The sequence below is a fragment of the Pogoniulus pusillus genome, chromosome 8, assembly GCF_015220805.1.
Source record: "Pogoniulus pusillus isolate bPogPus1 chromosome 8, bPogPus1.pri, whole genome shotgun sequence".
NCBI classification, from domain to species: Eukaryota; Metazoa; Chordata; class Aves; order Piciformes; family Lybiidae; genus Pogoniulus; species Pogoniulus pusillus.
Window position 1 is genome coordinate 32,374,439 of NC_087271.1, and position 23,900 is coordinate 32,398,338.

At 42.8% G+C, this 23,900-nt stretch overlaps 1 long non-coding RNA gene across 1 annotated transcript; it reads left to right on the forward strand.

Moving 5' to 3' along the window:
* Window positions 1-7,802: 7,802 nt before the first annotated feature.
* LOC135177903 (uncharacterized) lies at window positions 7,803-19,679 on the forward strand. The gene is made up of 4 exons (XR_010303233.1): window positions 7,803-8,390; window positions 8,488-8,696; window positions 9,797-9,926; window positions 19,190-19,679. It is a non-coding gene; the product is annotated as an uncharacterized LOC135177903 (long non-coding RNA).
* Window positions 19,680-23,900: the final 4,221 nt, after the last annotated feature.

Sequence of the window (23,900 nt, forward strand, 5' to 3'; positions counted from 1 at the left end):
GTTTTTTTGTGAAGAATTGCCTTTAATTAGAGTAAGACATTGTGTTGTGTATTTTTTTTTTTAAGCATCCTATTTTTTGGTGCATGTACTTAAAGTTAGGTATAATCATTTTTGGTCTAGTCAATTGAAAGGCAGGTCTGTTCAGAATCAGAATTTAGCAGGTTGGAAAAGATTGAGTCCAACCCATTACCTAACACCTTCTAATTAACTAAACTGTGGCATTAAGTGCCTTGTCCAGCCTCTTTTTAAAACACCTCCAGGGATGGTGACTCCATTCCAATGCCAATTACTCCTTTGTAACATCCAGCCTAAACCTGTTGTGGTGCAGCTTGAGGCTGTGTTCTCTATGAGGGGCCCAGAACTGGGCACAGTACTCAAGGTATGGCCTAACCAATGCTCCGTACAGGGGCAGAGTACTTTCCCTGGTCCTGCTGGCTACACTATTACTAATACAGGCCAGGATGTCATTGCCCTTCTTGGCCACTTGGGCACACTGTTGGCTCATGCTCAGTTGACTGGCTGCTCTACTGCTACTCTGCCCCCAGCACGTAGCACTGCATGGGCTTATTGTGGCCAAAGTGCAGTACCTTGCACTTGGGCTGTTTAAAACTCCTGCGCCTATCTATCCAGCCTGTACAGGTCCATCTGCAGAGCCCTCCTATCCTCTAACAGATTGACACATGCTCCCAACCTGGTGTTATCTGGAAATTTACTGATAGAGGACTCAACCTCCTCATCAAGATCATCAGTAAAGATACTAAACAGGACTGGGCCCAGTCACCACCACTCTCTGGGCCAGTTCTTAACCCAGCACAGAGTGCCTCTGGGCTGCCAGCTTTGGTAGAAGTCTGCTGTGGCAGACAGTGTCAGAGATCCTTGTGAAGGATCCAAGAGATTCAACAGGTCCCTAACTGTTTCCTTCTGGATTACAGGGGGGCTCTTTTGCTCCCTAATCCCATGTACTAGCTCAGGAGGCCAACTGTCCTGAAGACAACCTGTCTTTACTGTGGAAAGTTGAGGCAAAGAAGGTGTTAAGTACCTCTGCCTTTTCTTCATCTCTTGTTACTACATTCCCCTCATCCAATAGAGAGTGGAGGTTATCCTTGTGCCTCTTTAGCCATTCATATATTTATAGAAACATTGTAGTTCACAACAGTGGCCAGTCTAAGCTCTAACTGGGCTTTTGCCTCTCATTTTCTTTGTACATGACTTGGCGACATCCTTAATTTTTTTCATGAGTTACTGCACCTTCAAGATTTCTTTCGTGAAGTAGGTCCAACCTTCCCGGACCCATTTGTTTTTAAGGACCATTTCACAAGGTATTCTCCCAGTTAGTTCCTCGGACAAGCCAAAGTCTGCCTTCTGGAAATCCAGTGTGGATGTTCTTTTGATGCCCCTTCCTAGCTTCACTGCATTGAAAACTTTATTAATAACTTTGTGGTCACTACACCCCAGACAGCCTCTGACCACCACATCTCCTACCAGCCCTTCTCTATTTGTAAACATCAGGTCAAGCAGTCTCACCCCTGGTAGACTTGCACACCAGCTGTGTCTGGAAGCTATTTTCTGTACTCTAAAAAACTAGACTGCCTCTTTGCTGTGTTAAGTTCCCAGCAGATACTTGGCAGGTTAAAATCTACAAGAACAAGGGCTGGCAATCTTGAAACCTCATGCAGTTTATAGAATAATACATCCACCTCCTCTTCCTGGTTGGGTGGCCTATAACAGACTCCAACCAGTATGTTGCTCTTACCGGTCTGCCCCGATTTTTGCCCATAGGCACTCTATCTGCACATCTTTGGTCTCAAGCTCCATGGTGTCAACAGCTTCCCTTATATACAGGGCCACCCTTTCTCCCTCTCCTGTCTTTGAAAAGCTTGTATCCATCCATTGCAGTGCTCCAGTCATGTGAATCATCCCACCATGTTTCTGTGATGGCGACTGTGTTGTAGCCTTCCAGCTCATTGTGCTTGTTGCCCATACTGCGTGCATTTATGTACATGCATTTCAGCTGGGCTCCTGGTTTCCCCCCTGACCCTGGCTTACCATCCTCAGCTTCCTCTCTGGAGAGCCTAGTTGCATCCCCTTCCCCCCTCAAACATACTTAAAAGCCAACTCATGGGCTAGAATCATTTTGCCCTTATGTGACAGATGAACTACATCTGCTGCCACTAGACCTGAGAAAACTTTGCCGTGGTCAAAAAAACCAAAGTTCAGTTGTCAGCATCAACCTCTTAAGCCATGTTTATCACATGGGTTTTTTTCCCTTCAGTATCTCTTCCTGTCTAGAGGGATCAAGGAGAATGCTACTTATGCCCCTGAGCCCTCAAGTAACCTACCCAAAGCCCTGGATTCTTTGAAAATTATTTTTGTACTCCTATCCTCTGCCTTGTCACTCCCACTCTGTATAAGCAGTAGTAGGTAATAGTCTTATGGCTGTGCCAGGCTAGGAAGTCTCTCACAAATATCTCTAACCTGTGCCCTAGGCAAGCAGCAGACCTCCCTGTGGGATGGATCTGGCCTGCAGATTGGGCCCTCAGTTCCCCTTAGAAGGGAATTCCCTACTATTGCCACTTCTCTTTTTTTCCTGCTTACAGTAGTCCTAAATTGTGGGACCAGTTGATGAGTCTGGGGAGCTGTGTATGGGTATTTGTCCATAACCTCATACATCTGTCCCTCTGTTTCAAGGGCCTCATACTTGTGTGTGGGTGACTGGGAGGGTTGTGAGTGCTGGGAAGGGACTCGCCTTCTCTTCTGCCTCCCTGGAGAGGGACCTGTTGCCATTCCTCCCCTACTCGTATATCCCTTTGTCTTTCTGGGTGACAAGAAGGCATGTAATCACCTGCTTCTTGTGCCACCTACACCTGCTGCCCCTTGCTCATAGTTGGGTGTCCCTGTTTCTTCATCAGGACAGGCACAGCCTGGCTCCACCACTGGATCTCCTTTCCAGCTTCCCTGATATTCCTAAATCTTTCACCTTCATCTTTTAATTTCTCAACCTCTGCTTGCAGCTGTGCCACCCGGCTGAGCAGAAAATTTACCTGCTCACGCCTTGCACAGTCCCATGCTACAAGGGAGAGGCAGACACACTCCCTGCAGTTTATAGTTTGTGTCACCGTTTGTTTTTGTGGGCACCCTGTCTGGGTTCCCATCTCCATTCTGGTTGGCTTCGGAAGTATACTGTTCTTCTGTCGTGTGGAGACCATCATCTTTTGACATCTCTCGCACACTTTTTTTTCGTTACTGTTTCCCGCCCCAGCGCGCTGCTGGCTGGGTGCAGCAGAGAGAGCTGCTCTCTTCCCGAAACTGGGTCTTACGCCGACGCTTCTCCCCGTTTAAATCACCCGCGCCTCCGGCACCGCTCCTGCTGCGTGTCTCTCTTCAGCGTGCACGTACGCCACGTATCTTGCCGCTTCCCTGCCCCCTTCTGGGATTCTCCGCTCGGGAGAGCCTCCAAGTAGAAAAAAAGCTTCGAAAAGAAGCGCCGTTCCAGCGGAGCTAGCCTCGGTACTGCTCTCTTCCCGGAGCTGACCTTCGCGCCGCTGCTTCTCGTTTCAATCACGTTATTAGATGCTGTATGGCAGAAGCTTATACCATTTACTTCTTAGTACAGAATGAGTAACATCAAAAACCGTGCTGTTCAATGTGGCTGTTTTGGGGATTGCGTTGCACTCTGTATGGTAGAGTAAGTGTTGTATGCCTTGTAGCTTTTTGTGATAAGATGTACCAGTTTGTAGCAATAAAACAGTTAAGAAATGTTGCTGTTTAAAGTGTCTGTAGTTAAGTATTTCATAGATTCATAGAATGATTTAGGTCAGAAGGGACCTTAAAAATCATCTAGGTCCACTGCTTCTGCCATGAGCAGGGACACCTTCTGCTAAATCAGATCCCTCAGGATCTCATCCAGCCTGGTCTTGAACACCTTGAGAAAGGAAGCATTCTTTTCTGGGTAACCTGTTTCAGTGTCTCACTACTCTCACTGTAAAGGATATGTTTATAGTAGTCTAAATCTCCCCTCCTCAGGCTTAAATCCATTCCCTCCTATCCTATCACTACAAGTCTTTGTAAAAAGTATCTTTGTGGCTTTTTTTGTAGTACCCTTCATGTGCTACAAGGCTGCTTATAAAGTTTTCCAGGAGTCATCTTTCTTCCAGGCTGAACAGTCCCAACTGTTTGCAGCCTGTCCCATAGAGGAGGTTCTCCAACCCTCTGTTCATCTTCGTGGCCCTCCTTTGGACCTGCTCCAGCATCTTAGCATCCCTTTTATGCTCCAGGTGGACTCTCACAAGAGCAGCATAAAGGAAGAGAATAACTTTCCTCATCCTGGTGGTCACACTTCTTTTGATACAGTGGCTCAAGTATTTCTCAATGCTGGCTACCAAATTGGTTTCAAGACAAATCTTGATTGATACAATGGAAATTATTTAAAATTCGTAGCTGCCTTTTAGCAATTAATGTCTCTTATTGCTGAGTTCTGATGTATTCAGGCTGCACCCACCAGGACATTAGCCTTCACAGCATGCCTAGGACAGACATCCTTTCAGAATATTTACATGCTGTGCACTGTTGTCATAGAAATTATATGTAAGTACACTTGTATTTTTTCCCCCCACAGTTCCTTTTAATCTAGCTTTTGACTAATGAGAACTGGAAGTATCTGATAAAAGTGTTTCTATGTAATGTTAAGCAACTGCATATTTTCCCCCTAAATGCGGTAATTTGACATAAACTATAAATTCTTGTGGCATTGTTTTCAAAACCTCATCTACGTAATCTGTGTACCTCTCTATTGGAACTGTTCTATTACACAGAATCACAGAATTCTGTGGGCTGACAAGGACCTCAAAAGATCATCTAGTTCAGCCTCCCTGCCAGAGCAGGATCATCTAGAGTAGGTCACGCATGAGCATATCCGTGTGTGTTTTGAATATCTCCAGAGAAGGAGACTCCACAAATTCTCTGACCAGCCTTATTGAAAAAGCTTTTTCTTATGTTCATGTGGAACTCTTATGTGCCAGCTTGCATCTGTTGCCCCTTGTCTTATCATTGAACATCACTGAGAAGAGTCTGGCTCTGTCCTCTCAACACTTGCCTTTCACATATTTATAAATGTTAATGAGGTCATCTGTCAGTCTTCTCTGAGCTAACAAGATCCAGCTCCCTCAGCCTTTCCTCGTGAGATGTTCCACTCCCTTAATTGTCTCTGTGCTGGACTCTTTCAAGCAGTTGCTTGGCTTTGAACTCAAGGGCCCAGAACTGGGCACACTGTTCCAGATGTGCCCTCACCAGGGAAGGACAGAGGGGCAGAAGAGTATCTCTCAGTCTAGTAGCCATCGTACATCATTTGCTGTCCATTCTCACCCAAAATGTGATCACTTTTGAGGCACTCAGACTTGTCATTGTAGATGCTCTGCCCTGTTCCAGTAGAGTCTTGAGCAGTCTGTGACCAGTCCAAATGTGTTTCCACCCCTCTGGCAGTCTGTTCCAGTGGCTCCTTCCACCCCTCCAAGTGAAAGCAAACTGCGGTCTGTATTCTGGTGCTCAGATTCCAACACTTCTGGGATCTTCCTGTCACATCAGAAATATAGATGGGTTCCACCCCTCGTAGTTTGATGGCATCAGAGTGCAGTGTGCACTTGTATCTACTAAAGCTTTAACCTTCTCTGGGTTCAACTTGCCAAGCCATCAGATCCATACAGTCCAACAAAGCCAGTTGTCCCTCTCATCCATCTGTTTGGAGACAAAGTGACTCTAATTCTGACTTATTTTGTGAAGATGCTTTGGGAGTCCCTTCAGGAGGATCAGAAGCAGTACCAGTTCTGCTCTTTTTGGGTAACTTTTCACTGGAATCTGGGGCACCATTCTTCTGGGGAGAATTTCCTTGTCATTCATGTACTTGTGCAGCTAGGACTGAAGTGGGTTTTCCATCCTGCTTCCTTATGTCCTCTCCATAGTCATGTAAGTAAAACCACAGGGTATGCTGTGGTGTGTACCTCCCAGATTCTCTCTTTTGGACAGGGAAGCACCTGCTCCTCATGGCTGAAATGTGGGGCCGTACAGGAGTGAAACAGAATATGTTTCCTTGAATTTACTTGACTTTCTAGGACAGTTCCTTCACAGCTGAAACACAGGCCTGGACAGAGGAAGAGAAACTTCTGCATTGCCAGGGCCTCCTACTTGTTTCAGCTACCATTTTCTGTGGTCATTTTCCAAGGCTAGAGATAAAGACTGAGTGTTAACTCCTGACTCTTCTTCCTGTTCCCATGATGACCTGGATTCGTCCTCATCTTTGCCAGGTGAGCTGTTTTCCTTGTATATTACTTTTTCCATACAGGCACAGCTGATACTGGCCCAGGCTGGTTCTCCAGTGCAGCTGCCATGTCCATGCCTGTTGGCCTGTCTCTTGCCCCTGAGCACTCTGAACACTCATGAGAAGGGCTTGATAGGCCTGGGTCAGGCCCCAACACGCTGCAGGGATTTGTCTCTTGGGAACTTCTGAGCTCACAACAGACTGTTCCCAAACATTTTACTGTCTTGTCTGCTCCCTAGATCTCTCCTCACTCTCTTGTTTGCCATTTTAAGACTAGGATTAACTCATATTTGCACTGCTTCTAAGATGTAATCTCCTGTTCTGCCTTACAAGCTGATTACTAAACTGTTTATGTGTTCTGTTCATAGATCTCTTGCCCTACAAGAGGAAGACTGAACTCTTCCCAGACAACGTCATGGGAACTGTATCAGTGTTCTAGAAATTGGCAGGAGCGTTAGCTTGAGAGCTTGTTTGCAGTAGTTCAGAGAAATGAGATGCTGCCCAAACTTCTGCAAGTGGTGGTTTTGGTTGCTTTTTGGTTTGTTTTTTTTTTGTCTTAGTCTGTGGTCTCTTTACTAGCTGGAGAGAATTAAATGGCTTCTGAGCAGCTAAGACAGGGTCTTCCACCCAAGATCTTAGTACATTTTGTCTGCTGATGTAGTCTCTTTGCCCAATATGACCTCAAGATCTTTGAGATGCTTGAGCGTGTCCAGAGAAGGGCGACGAGGCTGGGGAGAGGCCTTGAGCACAGCCCTACGAGGAGAGGCTGAGGGAGCTGGGATTGTTTAGCCTGGAGAAGAGGAGGCTCAGGGGAGACCTTATTGCTGTCTACAACTACCTGAGGGGTGGTTGTGGCCAGGAGGAGGTTGCTCTCTTCTCTCAGGTGGCCAGCACCAGAACGAGAGGACACAGCCTCAAGCTGCGCCAGGGGAAATTTAGGCTGGAGGTGAGGAGAAAGTTCTTCCCTGAGAGAGTCATTGGACACTGGAATGGGCTGCCTGGGGAGGTGGTGGAGTCGCCGTCCCTGGAGCTGTTCAAGGCAGGACTGGATGTGGCACTTGGTGCCATGGTCTAGCCTTGAGCTCTGTGTTAAAGGGTTGGACTTGATGATCTGTGAGGTCTCTTCCAACCTTGGTGATACTGTGACATCTAAGCACTCTTTGAGTTCACTGGTAATTAACATACACAACTTCTGTGTACTGACAGTTCTCACCTATCCAAGTGTGTTAATTGATATCTTAAACTTAGATGACAGATTTGGTGGGGGAGGCAACTGCTGGTCATAATAGAAGAAAATATCATTTTCTGTAGGCTTAGACGAATCTTTTTGTAGCTAATATTCCATCCAATTACATTATTTTCCCTACATTAGTAACAACATTTGGAACTAATTTCAGAAGGAGCGATGGTTGGCCGTTCCTGATGGCAGCTTCCCCCTTCCCTGCTCACATTATTCCAAACCCGAGTGGCAGTGGCGTTTGTTTGTTTCAGATCCTGAGAGACACCACATTTTCCAGGCAGTTCTGGATGAAGGCGCCAGCTGAAATGTACGGCTATATTTATTTGCACATCCCTGCTAAGAGACCTTTCCGATTTCATTTGCATTCGGCAGAGACCAGCTGTGTGCTGTCAGCTTCACGGCTGTTGCGGTATCCCGACGCTTTTCTTGTCTCAAACAGGGAGCGCAGGGGCCTGAGGCGGCGGTTTAGGAACCGTTGCCTCTGTGGAGGCGGGAACGGGCGCTGTGCTGGCTTTAAACGCACGCAACAGCGCCGCCCAAAGGCCGAGGTGCGCGCCGCACTCTGCACGGCTCCCCAGCCACCGCCCCTACGCCGCGGAGGGTGACGGGGGAGCGGCAGCCGCTGGGCGTCCGCCTCTTCGCGGCGGAGTTGGCTCAGCGCGACACCGGCTGCGCTGCGCTCCTGCTGCGCTGCTCCCTCCGCAAAGCTCCACACCGTCCGTTCCCCAGCTCCCGCTCCGCGCTGCACTGCCCGCACGGCCTGGAATACGCCTTCCTCCTTGAGCGATCTGGTCTGATGGAAGGTGTCCCTGCCTATGATGGAGGTGGGGTTGCATCCAGGTGACCTTTAAGGTTCCTTCCAATCCAAGCCGTTCTATGAAAAAAAAATCTTGAAGCTTTTCTTTAACTGCCAGTCTAATCTTCCCGTGTTTTTCAGGTGCTGGAACGGCTCCGGTTCTTTTGAAACAGCACTAAAATAGAGAACCCAGAGCTTTTTCTTCAGTTGATAATCCTTCCATTAAACGAAGTCCTTAGCCACTCAGCTTTTAGGATTGTAAGGAAAAACTTAATTGTATGTTAAATCCCTATCAGAGAGTTGAGTCTCTCTTAGGTGCTTCCTCTCAATGTAAAGGAAGGAAAGACTTGGTAAGTCCCACATACTCTTGGGTCTAAAGTCTGCAGCAGCCTTGATTTGAGGGCTACAGGTCATCAAACGATGAGAGAACTGAGATTTGATAGCAGTGTAGGTTTGTTCTGAGTTAAGTCTGAAAATGGACAGCCTGTCATCTGTTTCAATTTTGTAAGTCAGTTTCTGAAATTGTCAGAGGCATTAAGTGCTGCAGCTCAGTTCAGCTGTCCGTTACCATATTTGCCTAGTTTTAAATAAGAGTAAGTCTTTGTGGCTTACTCCTACCCTAAATAGGCTAGGAGTAGGTCTTTATGTATAAAGAAAAAATGTGCACAAGCCCAGCATCTAAATCAAAGGAGTTTCTGGTCTTATTCTGCAAATCTAAGCTTTCCTCATCATTCAAAGCTGATGCCTGCAGGAAAAGGAATAAATACCTAGAGGGTGAACTGAAGCATCAAAATCAGCTGAGGCAAAAACATAAAAGAGCAGTCATCTTAACAAGACCCCGAGACCCTCTACTATCCTGTGATTCTGAATTGAAACAAAGTTCTGCCTGTGTGCAGAAGTGTGGTGGTTTGAGATTTTTTTTTCACGAGTGAAGAACAGTGTTATGGGCAAACAAGAAGTAAATAACCTGCTTGCCTTCGTGGTCCCCTGCAGGTCAGATGTCTGAGTTTTTTGTGCCAATTGTGCTTGTTCTTTTTGTGGAGACTTGCCATCTTCATTCCTCTTTACCTTTTCCTTGTGGACTCTAGAACACATACATTCCAAACTGTTTCTGTGTTTCTTGGGTTTGTGGTATACTGAAAACTGTTAAGTAAATCAAGAATGCCAGAGTCTCTGTGAGTAATAGGGTGGCAGGAGGAATACATATATGGTGGATAAGTGCAGTCTAATGCATGCTTAATTCAATATTTCTAAGATTTCAAAGAACAAAACAGACTTGGGAAGAGATCTGCAGGAGTCAAGTGGGTGCAATTTTAGAAAAAAAGGTCTTCCTTGTGTACAATTCTTTTCATTCTTGGGTCAGAAAGTCCATAAGATAGATGTTCAGATGGTGACAAAAATAACACTGTGGTCCAGAGCCTTATATTTTCTTTTGTTGTCAATCTGTAAGGTTGCTGTATCTTTAAACCATCAATCAGTATGGTTCCTTCACGAATACCTGTGAATTAGACTTCTTCTTTTCACATTGAGGTGACTGAAACATGTTGGAGCCTGTTTGAGTTTCCCAGAACACAGCTGAGGTAAGCGTGTAGCTATTACACAAGTAACTGTGAACAGTTTACAGTTAAAGTCTTTAAGATCTAAATGTGCCTTGCATTGTATGCTATTTTACTGTGTTAAAAGCATCCATCTGGAGGCTGATTACTCTGAAGGCTGATTACTCTGAAGGCAGGGACTGATGGCAATTTGTTCAGCTTGCAGAGACTGTTTACCTGGAGTGCAGTGCTGTACTCTGTTAGTCATAGGTTTATATGGCCTGAAGAGTGCCACTATTATGTAGCCACCCTAGTTAATGCCAACTGTGTTTTACATGCTGATCAAACGCCTCTTTGGGCTAGAATATGTATTTTAGAGAGCTAATTTATTTTAACTGTTACTATTGAGACAAGGGTGAATCTTATGTAATCTCTACCACGTTGTACTGGTCAGCAGGAGCAGGAAGGTCATTCTGCCCCTGTACTCTGCACTGGTTAGACCACACCTTGAGTACTGTGTTCAGTTCTGGGGCCCCCAGTTTAGGAGGGACATTGAGATGCTTGAGCGTGTCCAGAGAAGGGCGATGAGGCTGGTGAGAGGCCTTGAGCACAGCCCTACGAGGAGAGGCTGAGGGAGCTGGGATTGTTTAGCCTGGAGAAGAGGAGGCTCAGGGGTGACCTTATTGCTGTCTACAACTACCTGAGGGGTGGTTGTGGCCAGGGAGAGGTTTCTCTCTTCTCTCAGGTGGCCAGCACCAGAACAAGAGGACACAGCCTCAGGCTGCACCAGGGGAGATTTAGGCTGGAGGTGAGGAGAAAGTTCTTCACTGAGAGAGTCATTGGGCACTGGAATGGGCTGCCCGGGGAGGTGGTGGAGTCGCCGTCCCTGGAGCTGTTCAAGGCAGGCTTGGACGTGGCACTTGGTGCCATGGTCTAGCCTTGAGCTCGGTGGTAAAGGGTTGGACTTGATGATCTGTGAGGTCTCTTCCAACCTTGGTGATACTGTGAAAAGCCTAAACCTGATTTCACTGGTACAGTATGAGGCTCCAGTGTAGCACTACCTCTTTTTTTCAGCCTTTCTATCTATACCTGTAACTTTGTTTCTATTAGTGAGAAAGGACACACTTGTTAAATGCCAGAGTAAACAGCTTCAAAGGGGTTGGATGAGTGGAAGAACAATACTGTTGGCTACTAAGCTATCTGTGATGCTACATGGGCATTCCTCCCTCAAAGACTGGTGAAACAATAAAGTTATGACAGCTGGGTTCTCTGCCAGACTCAGATGTAGGTTTCCCACCTGTGTCTCTTTTGTCTCTTTTCCTTTGTTTCTTTTTTTTTCAAATGTGGCAGTGAGTAGTTAGTTCAGGTGCTATGAAGCTAGGTCAGTGCTCAAGAAGGGCAGTTATCTGCAGAGGGAGAGATTTCTCCAGTTTTATTATTGGTAGGAATGAATAGAGTTCAGCATTGGACATAGGTAGTTGCCTTCCTTAGCTATGAAAGTTTGTCTAACAAGGAGTATAGTGTCCTTCCCAGAGAAAGGGATACTTATGTTGTATTAGTTCAGAATGTGAGGTGGGGTCAGGCAGGGCTGAAGGTCTAACTGTATTACTCCTTAGAGCTTCTTGTCCAGTTCTCTTCTCTCTAAGTGTCATGGGGGCTACTAGAGTCATTGGGATGAAGTAATCTCCATGGTCTATTTGTCTTCTTGCCCTGCAGACATCTGAGTGTCACATGGTCAGATTTTGTATTTCTCCCTAGATTCCCTTAGGATTATGTGTAGGAGCTAGGGTCAGGTCACAGGACAGTGTGGTAACAGTTCTTACTGAAAGGACTAGGCAGGATCTCACTTCCTTGGTAGAAGATTGTGGGTTTTTTTTTGGTGTGAGTGTGTGTGTGTATGATGCTAGCCTTCCTACTCTTGCCCAGTCCTTAAATACTACATTCTAAGTGCTTTTCAGTGAATAGCTTATTTCTGTGCTGAAATTCCTTTGCACCTTTTGAAGACTGTCAGTACCACAATGTTAAATAATGTCATAAATATATTTTATGTACAGCAATTATCATTTAAAAAATATACCTCATTCCATCTACTGCTTGTCTGAAGGTAAAACCTTCTGTAGGCTATACCATTACAGTGCACAGCAATCCTAATGCTGAAGTTCTCAACCCACTGTGTACCAAGGGGTTAATTTGTTTCCATCACTGGGGATTTGAATTGCTTGTCAGTGCTGAGGTCACTGTCACTGTTAAATGACAGATGTCTTTCTGAAAATCCCTTGCATCTTTCCTTGTGATGTAAAGTTCAGTGACTGCAATAACAGGGTGTTGTTCTTTTAATAACTGTTAAATTTATTCTTTAGAGAGTTTACAAAGATGTCCTATTGCTCTGGGAGAGCTCCCTTGACGCCAAAGTCTGCATTTTCTTTTTGCATAATGTCTACAGATTTAGAGCCACTGTACTCCCAGTTGTATAGCTTCTGCATCCCTTGTTCAGTGCTGCTGAAATACTCGTAAATCTCCTTTCTTCTAGTGGCTTTGTGCAGCAGCTGGGGTATGACAATAAGGTCCCTGATCTATAATTCCAGACAGCCCCTGAGGGTGAACAGATCGACCAATCCTCATCCCTAACGTAAGCCCAGGGAACTCAGTGTCCCTGGGAGGTAGTCTTCTAATGCTTTCTATTTGTATTCTGCATGAAACTCTTCTTGAAGCTGGACTGTTGTTCTCTTAGAAAATTATCCAGTGTGCAGTATATAAACTCCCACTAGAGATTGAATGCATGTAAATAAAGCATGCCTTAAGTCTAGCATAATGTAACTTTAAGTGAGAAGAAATAGACTCAATCTAGGCACTTTGTAAGGCTGCATTCACTGCTCAGATCTGCACAATGCAGTCACAATCTGCATTTCTGTGTCACATGGATAAGAGGTAAGGGGGACAGCTGTATAGGTTTTTCTAATTCCAAGGATTTCCTGTTTTTTTAATTGAATTTGATGAGAATACAACATTGACTTTCTAAAATAACAGCTGTTTTTGAAATACTCTTCTGAAGTAGCAGCATTCATGATGGAACAGAAAGAGACATAGTTTGAAAAATGGGATTGATCGATTGACCTTTATGCTACACATACCTTCCAAAAGTGTTACTTTATAGGCAGTGTTTTCACACCACCCAAAAGCCTGGCAGGCATTTTGGAGTACAGACAGATGATCCCTCCCCTACAGTCTTTGTAATCTCTACCTATATTCACTTCAGATACATAATTTTTGCAGCTTTCATGACTGTAGAGCAGCATTGGCATGTATTTTAACTATAAATTATTTAGAAAGGATCTGCTTGAAAGGTAGTTCTCATTTTCTTATAAACCTCCATCATCTGCTTTAAACCTTGAGATTAATGAAGTAGAAGGGGCTACTTTTTAAATACAAGTTGTTATGCTTGTGCTGTGAGCCTTTGATTATACTTGGGTTACTGAAGTAGCTTTTAGTGCTGGCACAATTGTCAGACTTATTTTCTTCAGTTGCTTTAAAGGACATCAAGCCACTTCAATTTATTAATTTGCTATTTGCCAGGAAAATATATTTAGTATATGGAAAACAGCAGCCACATGCTTGGTAGAAGTGTGCATGGAAAACGACAGCCACATGCCTGGTAGAAGTAGTGTGCGTGGAAAACGACAGCCACATGCCTGGTCGAAGTGATGTGCGTGTTAAACGACAGCCACATGCCTGGTAGAAGTAGTGTGCATGTTAAACGACAGCCACATGCCTGGTAGAAGTGGTGTGCGTGTTAAACGACAGCCACATGCCTGGTAGAAGTAGTGTGCATGTTAAACGACAGCCACATGCCTGGTAGAAGTAGTGTGCATGTTAAACGACAGCCACATGCCTGGTAGAAGTGGTGTGCGTGTTAAACGACAGCCACATGCCTGGTCGAAGTGGTGTGCATGTTAAACGACAGCCACATGCCTGGTAGAAGTAGTGTGCATGTTAAACGACAGCCACATGCCTGGTAGAAGTGGTGTGCGTGTTAAACGACAGCCACATGCCTGGTCGAAGTGGTGTGCATGTTAAACGACAGCCACATGCCTGGTAGAAGTAGTGTGCGTGGAAAACGACAGCCACATGCCTGGTAGAAGTAGTGTGCGTGGAAAACGACAGCCACATGCCTGGTAGAAGTAGTGTGCGTGGAAAACGACAGCCACATGCCTGGTCCAAGTAGTGTGCATGGAAAACGACAGCCACATGCTTGGTCCAAGTAGTGTGCTTGGAAAACAACAGCCACATGCTTGGTAGAAGTAGTGTGCATGGAAAACGACAGCCACATGCTTGGTCCAAGTAGTGTGCTTGGAAAACAACAGCCACATGCTTGGTCCAAGTAGTGTACTCTATGTGAAGCCTCCAGTGCATTGAAGCCAGTGGCAAAGTTTCCATTGACAGCAACACAGCCAGAACAGCACCCACCTTGTTTTAGTAAGGTTGAGAGTGTTGGACACTTCATCAGTACGACTCTTAGAAAACTGATAGTTCTTGTGATATTACTAAAGTACAGTTCCACACATGCTTTGTGAAAGCTAATCCATAAAGTAAAGATGAAACCATAATGGAACAAAATTATTTTACTTTTCACCTGTGATTTCACTTTAGTTTCTTTTGTGTATTTTTAAGAACTGTTGATGTCTCAAACTCCTCCAGAAAGGCACCAGGTCACTAGTCTGTCAGAAGAAAACAAGAATAGCTAACTTGGAGAGGATGAACCAATGGAAATCTGAGGTTGCATTTGACTTGTATTTCAGTCTCCTTTGTAAAGATAAGTCTACATATATGGCCTTTAGCCTTTCCTTCCTCAGATGGGAATTCAGAAAGCCAGAGAGAAAATCCTGTTTATAGCTGAAGTGGCTCTGTCCACAGAGACTCTATCTTTTATTTTAAACAAAGGATTCTGTTTCATAAATTGATTATGGAAGTGTATAAATTCAACCTTAATACATTTGTATTTGTGCTGAAAGAGGTAAAGATTCCTAAACTGCAGTGGACTGTATTAATTAAGGTTCTCCTTTTTATTTTATCAGATGATAAAATCAGAGCTATTTCAAGCTCTGAAAGTAAATGTGAAAAAAATTAATTGTGTCTTTAATCTTGGTGAGTTGCAGCAAAAATCAGTAACTGCAAAGTCCTATTTCACAATTTTTTGTTTTCCTTACAAAAAACACCCCCCAAACCAATCAAACAAAAGGAACAACAAAAAAGAAGTCATCAAACTTATGATCAACATTTTTCTTTGTGTTGGATTTTTAAAAAGTCAACAAGCATTTAAAAATGAGGTATTCAAGATGTAGACCATAGGAGTTCATAGAAGAAGTTTTAAATGCAGCAGGATTTTTTGTGATAGCTTTAATCTTTAGTCTTGCCAAGAGGTATTACTTCAAGCAGAAACCAACACCTTCCTACTTTACAGAAGCTGTTGTGGTCAGAATGTGGATTTGGTCAGATATTTTTTTAGATCCTATAGCCTTTACTACTTCTCATCCATATATTTACTTAATGTACATCTTTGATAGTATATTACCTTTTTAATTCTTCTTTTGCTCTATTTGGAATCTTTTGTGTCTCAAGCCTGTGAAGAGTGCTAGAATGGTATCCTTGTTATGATATTCGTTCTTTCTGTGTATGCCATGGGCTGGATGCCACAGGCATCAGAAGAAGAGATGGGGAGAATGCTTAACATAAGCAAATTCCAATCCATTTATTGCATTCCTAACATGTGTTTTTGTACCTTTCATCAGAAGCCTACAAATAGTATTAAACTGTAATTGGTTACGTGTACTTGCGTTAGCAATTACGTACTGATTGGCATAGACATTCATCATATTCTCTCAACAACACGTACATTGTATCTAAGCAATCTAAGTCAGCAGAGATAGGTGAAAACCACAGACTCCAGCCTGTTTATATTTGTTACACCATTCTCTAGGGTCATTCCAACCTTCTATTTTATCTCAACTCAGCACTTCTGAGCTCGTGCATTCTCGCCTGTCCATGGCTTATGTTCCAGTGTCTAATATTCAGACAATTCTATAGAATCACTACATTTAATATTATTATTCCCAACACGTGCATTAGTTGTGTTACCCAAATGTTAATTCATAGCTTCATGTTCAGTATTGTAAATCAATGTCAACTTTCATTTCTGCCTCTCTGATTCCTTCCTCCTCTATTACATTTGCTTTACCACTCATGGCCTCAGATTTCTCAATGAAGTAAAAAGGCTATTTTATACAGCATTGATTTCTTCTTCTCCTCCTCCACCCAGTTGCTCATTTGCTGTTTTTCCAACCTTTGAATCGATGAGTGTTGATGGCAGCATAGTTATAGACACAGACAGGTCTTTGAAAGAACATATGAAAGGATTTATCCATTCTTTTCCTAAACTTTTTTCCTAGTATTTTTTAAATGTAGGCACCATATTTAAATCTAGATGCAGTTATAGTACTGAACACCTAAATACAGATTCAATTTCACATTACAGAAACTAAAGTGCTTGAGATTTTAAGTGACTAAAGTAAGACAATGAGGATACAAACCAAGAATGTACTTGTATGAGCACTTTCATGTTATTTTAGACCTCTACTTACTTCCTGTAGGAGTGGAGGTTTTTGTTCTTTTTTTAACATTTAGTTCTTGGGACCTATATTGTTTTTTCCAAATAGAGCCCAGTTATAATCTCTTTCCTAAGAAAAATAATCCTATTTATAAAGTGGCTTTTTTTTTTCCTTTCTGTAAAATTACTTTGAACTTTTTTTGGCAATTTATCATAAAATTAAGCTGATTAACCTTTTAAAACGTGCTGGAAGTATACAAATGCAGAATGTTTGTAAGATGTCTCTCTAGTAATAGTTCCTAGTGATACTACATTTCTACTTCTAGTTCTGTTGAGCTTAAATAATGGAGTACAGTTGTGTTGATACTACTATAAAATCTGTTTCTAAGACTTCTTGTCTTTGGTCCTCTACTTTGGTCAGAAAACCAAAGCCCTTTACAGGAGAACAGACTTCAGGTTGCTCTGATGCTTTCAGTGGAGATGACACTTCCTTAAAATCACAGAGGTTACATCTTTAACACTGACCTCTCAATTTGGAGAGCTCCTTTGGGTTGGGAAAGGACAATTTCAAAGAATGTTTGTTGTGAAACTTCAAAGTTCTTGTTTGTTTGATGGCTGCATTGGAGCACTCAAGAAAACCGAACAAGAAAACCCCAAAGCAAACACCAAGCAACTCCTTGTTGGTGGTATGAGAGGGAAGCATTGCGTTAGAAGTAACTGAACAGAGGTCAAGGGTTTCTGCTTGTATTTATCTCTTCCACAGTCCAATGATGTCTTGTAGAAAAATCATTTAGCAATGGTTAAAATATTCACATCTGTAAGGAAATTACAGAACTTCATAAAGCAGCTGAAAGTATTTTGACATTCCAAGTGAGAGCCTACCACAGAATCACATATTTTGTTGCTACAGAGATAATTGAAGTTCCAACTCCCTGCCATAGTCAGGGACACCTTCCACTAGAACAGGTTGCTCCAGGCCTCATCCAACCTGGCCTTGAACACCTCCAGGGAGGGAGCAGCCACAACCTCCCTGGGCAACCTATGCCAGTGTCTCACCACCCTTACTGAACTCCAGGACTGTGGTTTAAATAAAATGCCCACTCTGTACCCGTGTTCTTCTGTTGAAGAATACACTTTGTTTTAATTCCTTTTCCACAAGCAAAAGAGGTGCTCATTCAGTGTTTTGGTCCCTGTATTTCTGCAGTGCCTCTCCATGGTTTCCATTCAAAAATTATATTTTGTGGCATTTGAAACTTACACAGGTTTTCAATTCATCTTGAAGGCTTTGATGACTTTAAAAAAAATGTTATTTTCTAGGGAATTCATTAAAAAAGAAGTTTTATTGTTGCTCTTTAAAATAAACTCAAGATTAAAAACAAACCCAAGAAAGTCTGAATCACTGAGACTGTCTGGCTACCTGTCTTATGGCTTTATAATGGAGCCCACTGGTGTAGTTTCTGTGCAGCAGTATGGTTAATAAAATGAGATCCCAAGTGAACTTCTTGGAGCTTTTATCCTATGTGGAGGTAGACAGCAGAGCCTGATGTAATCCTGAGATGATCAATGTTGATTTATTGTTAGCTTTGCCAGGGAGTAAACCTAGACCATGACCAGAAAAATGTGTTTTTGCTCCCTCTCACTCTCTGGTTAGATTATACTCTTCTTACATCTTTCTAAGCCATCCAGAGCAGGAGCTGTCTCTCTTCCTCCCAAGGTTCTCAGCAGTTTGCCATTAGCTCTAATAAAAGATAACTTTTTCTCTCTGCTGATTCCTTGGTTTTAGTAACAGTCAGATCTGAATTGTTGTTGTTAATGTTACTGGAAAAAATACATGTTTGAGCAGTCTTCAGTGGGGTCTTCTCCTGTGTGAAGGAGAGCTTTTCTCAGAAGAGAAGTGGATATGTCTAACAAAGCCATACTTGCCTTCTTTTACTTCCTACAGGCTTTCAAAGAGTACAATGGATAAAGTGGAGTTGGCTTGTGTGTTTATATTCCCTAGGTGCAAACACTTTCTTTTAAAGTTTATGTTGTACTCTGGATATTTGACCTGTTGTATGATAGTGTAGTACAAGTAGCCTGAGCAATCTGTCTTATTTTAGGGCTTCTCTAAAATGCAGTAAGCTTTAATTGTGTTCCATCTACATCTACCTTTAGCTGAAGGCTTCAGTTACCAAAAGGTGAAGTAGCAGGGCATGGAAGGCATCTCTTAGATTTCAATTTTGTGTGAGGAAAAAGTTATCCTATTTATTCTTAACCATTATGATAGTAAGGACATTGTCCCAGTCTCCCTATTTCATAGAACTATCTGGGGACATGAGAAGAATTATTGGAAGAATTATGGGGAAGGTGGATAGACTACTGGGGATTCAGAGAAGTTTGTTTTTTTCTTCTGGTGTTTTAACTAAATGGGCATTAAGAAGAAACAATTATCAAAGTACAGGGTTTAAAAGTGACCAGAACTGTTGGCATCTAAATTAACAGCATCTGGCTTGTGTTGTAATGATCGCTGATTTTCTGGTCAGAAGTATTTAGCCTAAATGCAACTTGAATTCTGATGGAAGGAAGAAACTAAGGAAGAGATTTTGTTTGTTTCTTTGTTTTGTTTCAAGGATTTCTGTCATAGATGCTGAGCACTTTTTTTAGTGCAGCAGAAAGAAAATCTGCTTAAATGGAGTATTGGATTGATGCCTTCTGTTTTCTTTTGCAGGTCTTGCCTTCTGTAATAAAATCAACCAACCCCAGAATATTTGAGAAATACAGCCTGTAAAAAGAAAGAGACTGAGAGAAAGCAGAGACAGAAGCAGAGCTGTTGTCCTACATGCACTGAATCACAGAATCAACCAGGTTGGAAGAGACCTCCAAGATTATCCAGTCCAATCTATCACCCAGCCCTGTCCAATCAACTAGACCATGGCACTAAGTGAACGTGATACTTAAAAAAGAAGTGGAGTATCCTGGGCCTGAGAGGAGCCATGCTATTAGTCCCAGTAATGGGCATTGACTTCTAGTTGAATAGAATTAAAAGCTTTTAGCAATAATTCTTCCCTTGGTGGTTGTGCACTCCATATTTAATTGTAAGCAGAAGAGCTGTTTGACTGCCTTTAAAAAAATATTATTTTCCAAGTAGTTTGATAGTTTCCCCTCCTTTAAACTCAAAATGATCAAGACAGATCATGTAATTGTAGCTGCATTCCAAACTCTTTTCAGTATTCTGTGAAAAGTCTGGGTCTACAACTACCAGGGATCAGTCCTAGGACTAGTCCTGTTCAACATCTTTGTTGGTGACATAGACAGTGGCACTGAGAGCACTGAGGTAAGTTTGCTGGTGACACCCAGCTGTGTGGTGCAGCAGACACGCTGGAGGGCAGGGATGCCATCCAGAGGGACCTGGACAGGCTGAAGAGGTGGGCACAAGCCAGCCTCATGAGATTCAACAAGACCAAGTGCAAGGTCCTGCATCTGGGTCGAGGCAATCCCAAGCACAAATACAGGCTGGCTGGAGAGCAGCTCTGAAGAGAGGGACTTGGGGGTGCTGGTGGATGAGAAGCTCAACATGAGCCATCATTGTGCACTTGCAGCCTAGAAAGGCAACCAGATCCTGGGCTGCATCAGGAGAAGTGTGGCCAGCAGGCAGAGGGAGGTGATTCTCCCCCTCTACTGAGACCCCACCTGGAGTACTGCATCCAGTTCTGCAGACCCCATTACAAGAAAGATGTGGACATGCTGGAGCGTGTCCAGAGAAGGACCACTGGGATGCTCAGAGGGCTGGAGCACCTCCGCTGTGAGGACAGTCTGGAGAAGAGGAGGCTCCCAGGTGACCTCCTTGTGGCCTTTCAGTATCTGAAGGGGACCTACAAAAAAGCTGGGGAGGGACTTTTTAGGCTATCAGGGAATGACAGGACTAGGGAGAATGGAGTGAAGCTGGAGATGGGTAGGTTCAAATTGGACATGAGGAGGAAGTTGTTGAGCATGAGAGTGGTGAGAGGCTGGAATGGGCTGCCCAAGGAGGCGGTTGAGGCCCCATTCCTGAAGGTGTTTAAGGCCAGGCTGGCTGAGGCTGTGGGCAGCCTGATCTAGGGTAGGATGTCCCTGGGCATGGCAGGGGGGTTGGGACTAGATCCTTGTGGTCCTTTATGACCCTGACTGATTCCATGATTTTATGATTCTTCCTGAATGGAGGCTGTAGCCAGGTGGGGTTGGTCTCTTTGGCCAGACAACTAGCAACAGAACAAGGGGACAAAGTCACAAGTTGTGTTGGGGGAGGTATATGCTGCGTGTTAGAAGGAAGTTCTTGGCAGAGAGTAATTTACCATTGGAATGGGCTGCCTAGGGAGATGGTGGAGTCGCCATCCTTGGAGGTATTCGAGAAAAGCCTGGAGGAGGCACCTAGTGTCATGGTGTAGTTGATTGGATAGAGCTGGGTGCTAGGTTGGACTGGATGATCTTGGAGGTCTCTTCCAACCTGGTTGATTCTATGACTTCGGGCATAGTTCTCATCTACTTTTTTTTCCTCATAGTCTCATCTCTCTTTTTTTCCTCATAGTTCTCATCTCTCTCTTTTCCCATCATCTGTTTCTTCCCGCAGTCTAGAAAGAGGCCGGTAGAGGGCAGCAAAGTTCTACTTTTTTTGAAGTGAAGTTCAGTTTTTACTGGGCGTGCTTTAAATCCAGCTGAAAAATGATTATGTCATTTTGATGCCTTGGTTGCTGCTTTCTCTGAATGATTCAAAATTAATAGAAAATTTTCTTTTAAGAAAAAAAAAAAAAGCTACTGAAATGGAAATAAGTTTAAAAGAACCTTGCCTGCACTGTGATTTAACTGACTGTCAGCTAGCTGCAAGACAAAAAGAAGTCATTTGCAAAACCAACAGGAGCACAGTTTTCCAACATCAACAGGACGAAATTTGTGCTTGCTTCTACCAAAAATCGATAATTGCAGAGTGTGTGCTGAATTGTATAAATGGAAACAAAATTAAATCACACAGAGATATCTCTCACGTCAATTAAGGAAGGAAAAACGAAAGGGAGACTTGCATGTGGCTCCGGATTGATTTTTGGATAAATGCCCCATCTTTGCCTCATTTCTCTCACAACGTGGAATTATTCATATGACTCAGTGCTGACACTCTATTCCCCTGTGCTTTCTTAAGTGTAGCTATGAAATGATGGCATTGAGCTTAAAATCATTTGCTCCTCAAGTGTCAGTGCATGAGCTGTAAACATTTCACAGGAGGAATAGGAGAAGCGTTAAAGCAAAAACACCAAGTGGAAGTGGAAGTTAAAGAATACCCCATGCAGCACTTTAGCCGTTAATAATGAATGTTGATCATTAATGCAAAAAGTAGAATTTACTTCATTAAATACACTGGAACGTATATTTTATCTTCTAGAGCAATTATAAAGATGTACTTGTATAGCTAGTACCACTGTCTGTAACTAGTATTGCCTGTTACTGTACACTGTACAATGAGTTTAGGGAGCAGTTTGTGCTCAAAGCCCTGGACTGATAAGGAAGATCAGGGCCAGAAGCTAGCAACAGTCATGCTTTACTGTGACTTTCTGTTCTGAAACATACCTGCAAAAAAAAAACAAACCCATAATGACAAAACAACCAAAAAAGAACAAACAACACACCCAAATATCAAAATTCCTGTTCAGATGCTCTGATCCATTTTCAGAGTTACCTTGCATAACATGAAGATTCACTGAAGACAGGGAATTGCATTGATAAATAGGGACTTGTAGTGGCTTGCCAAGCTCTGAAATGTTCAGATTTTGTACAGCCTGATCAAAGCTGTCAGACTGGGGGTAGTCATTCATTCCTGTCCTCTTTGCCCTCTCTATGCATTTTTGAGACCCATACTGTCAGCCCTGTTTAAGGTTCTTTCAGGTAAACCTGAGGTAGGTATTACTTTGATTTATTTATTCATAGTAGGTTAATAAAATGCAGGGGAAAAGTTTATTAAATGAGCAAATCAGTTTTAAGTTTGGAGGTAGTAAATAGATGCTGTCTGTACTTTGACTGCTATTTCAGAGATGGAAAATAGTTTACAAGTTCAAACTGGAAGAAAAAAAACCCAATTTTTAATTATTTTCTATTATTTGTGTAGGTTTCTGTCATAGTACTAATATTGTTTTAAACACAATGCATTAATTGTATTTCATGGGTGCTGGTAGTAAATAGATGCTGTACTTTGACTGCTATTTCAGAGATGGAAAATAGTTTACAAGTTCAAACTGGAAGAAAAAAACCCCAATTTTTAATTATTTTCTATTATTTGTGTAGGTTTCTGTCATTGTACTAATATTGTTTTAAACATAATGCATTAATTGTATTTCATGGGTGCTGGTAGTAAATAGTAGTAAATAGATGCTGTACTTTGACTGCTATTTCAGAGATGGAAAATAGTTTACAAGTTCAAACTGGAAGAAAAAAACCCCAATTTTTAATTATTTTCTATTATTTATGTAGGTTTCTGTCATTGTACTAATATTGTTTTAAACACAATGCATTAATTGTATTTCATGGATGCTCTTAGTAAGTATATGCTGTGCTTCGACTGCTATTTCAGAGATGGAAAATAGTTTGCAGGTTTAAACTGGAAGGAAAAAAACCCTGGTTTTAAATGATTTTATGTTGCTATTTGTGTAGGTTTCTGTCATAGTACTAATATTGTTTTAATCATAATGCATTTATTGTATTTCATGGGTGCTGGGACTTTCACTGCTGTCAACAAGTACCCTCTTTGATTGCCATTTTGGCTTCCATGTTTTTAGACTTATTTTACTTTGGTGTTTGGGTTATGGTTGGTTGTCCCTTCGTTACTTGTTCATTCATCAGTGGCTCTTGGGGAACTGTATAGTGTACTTAGTTTTAAAATGCCTTTTGGAAGGATATTATATTAGATATTCATTGTCCTTCATTTGTATAATATTTCCCTTGCACCTCTCCCAGACAGAATCCCCAGATTCTTATTCTGGCTGAAACTCTGACTCAAAATTGTTTCAGACATTTTGTTGACTGGCTAGGGCTGGGTGCTAGGTTGGACTGGATGGTCTTGGAGGTCTCTTTCAACCTGGTTGATTCTATGATTCTATGAAATATCTCCTGCTTTACCTGAAACAAGTTTTCAGCCATGTTACTTTGAACTCCATCACTTCTGGATGAATGAATCACAAAATGGCTTAGGTTGGAATCATAGAATCAACCAGGTTGGAAGAGACCTCCAAGATCATCCAGTCCAACCTAGCACCCAGCCCTATCCAATCAGCTAGACCATGGCACTAAGTGCCCCATCCACTACTCCAACCCCCTGCCCTGGGCAGGGATGCCTCTTGACTAGACTCGATTGCCCAAGGCTTCACCTAATTTGTCCTTAAACACCTGTCTAGATAATGCTTTCGTTTTAAGTTGTGAAG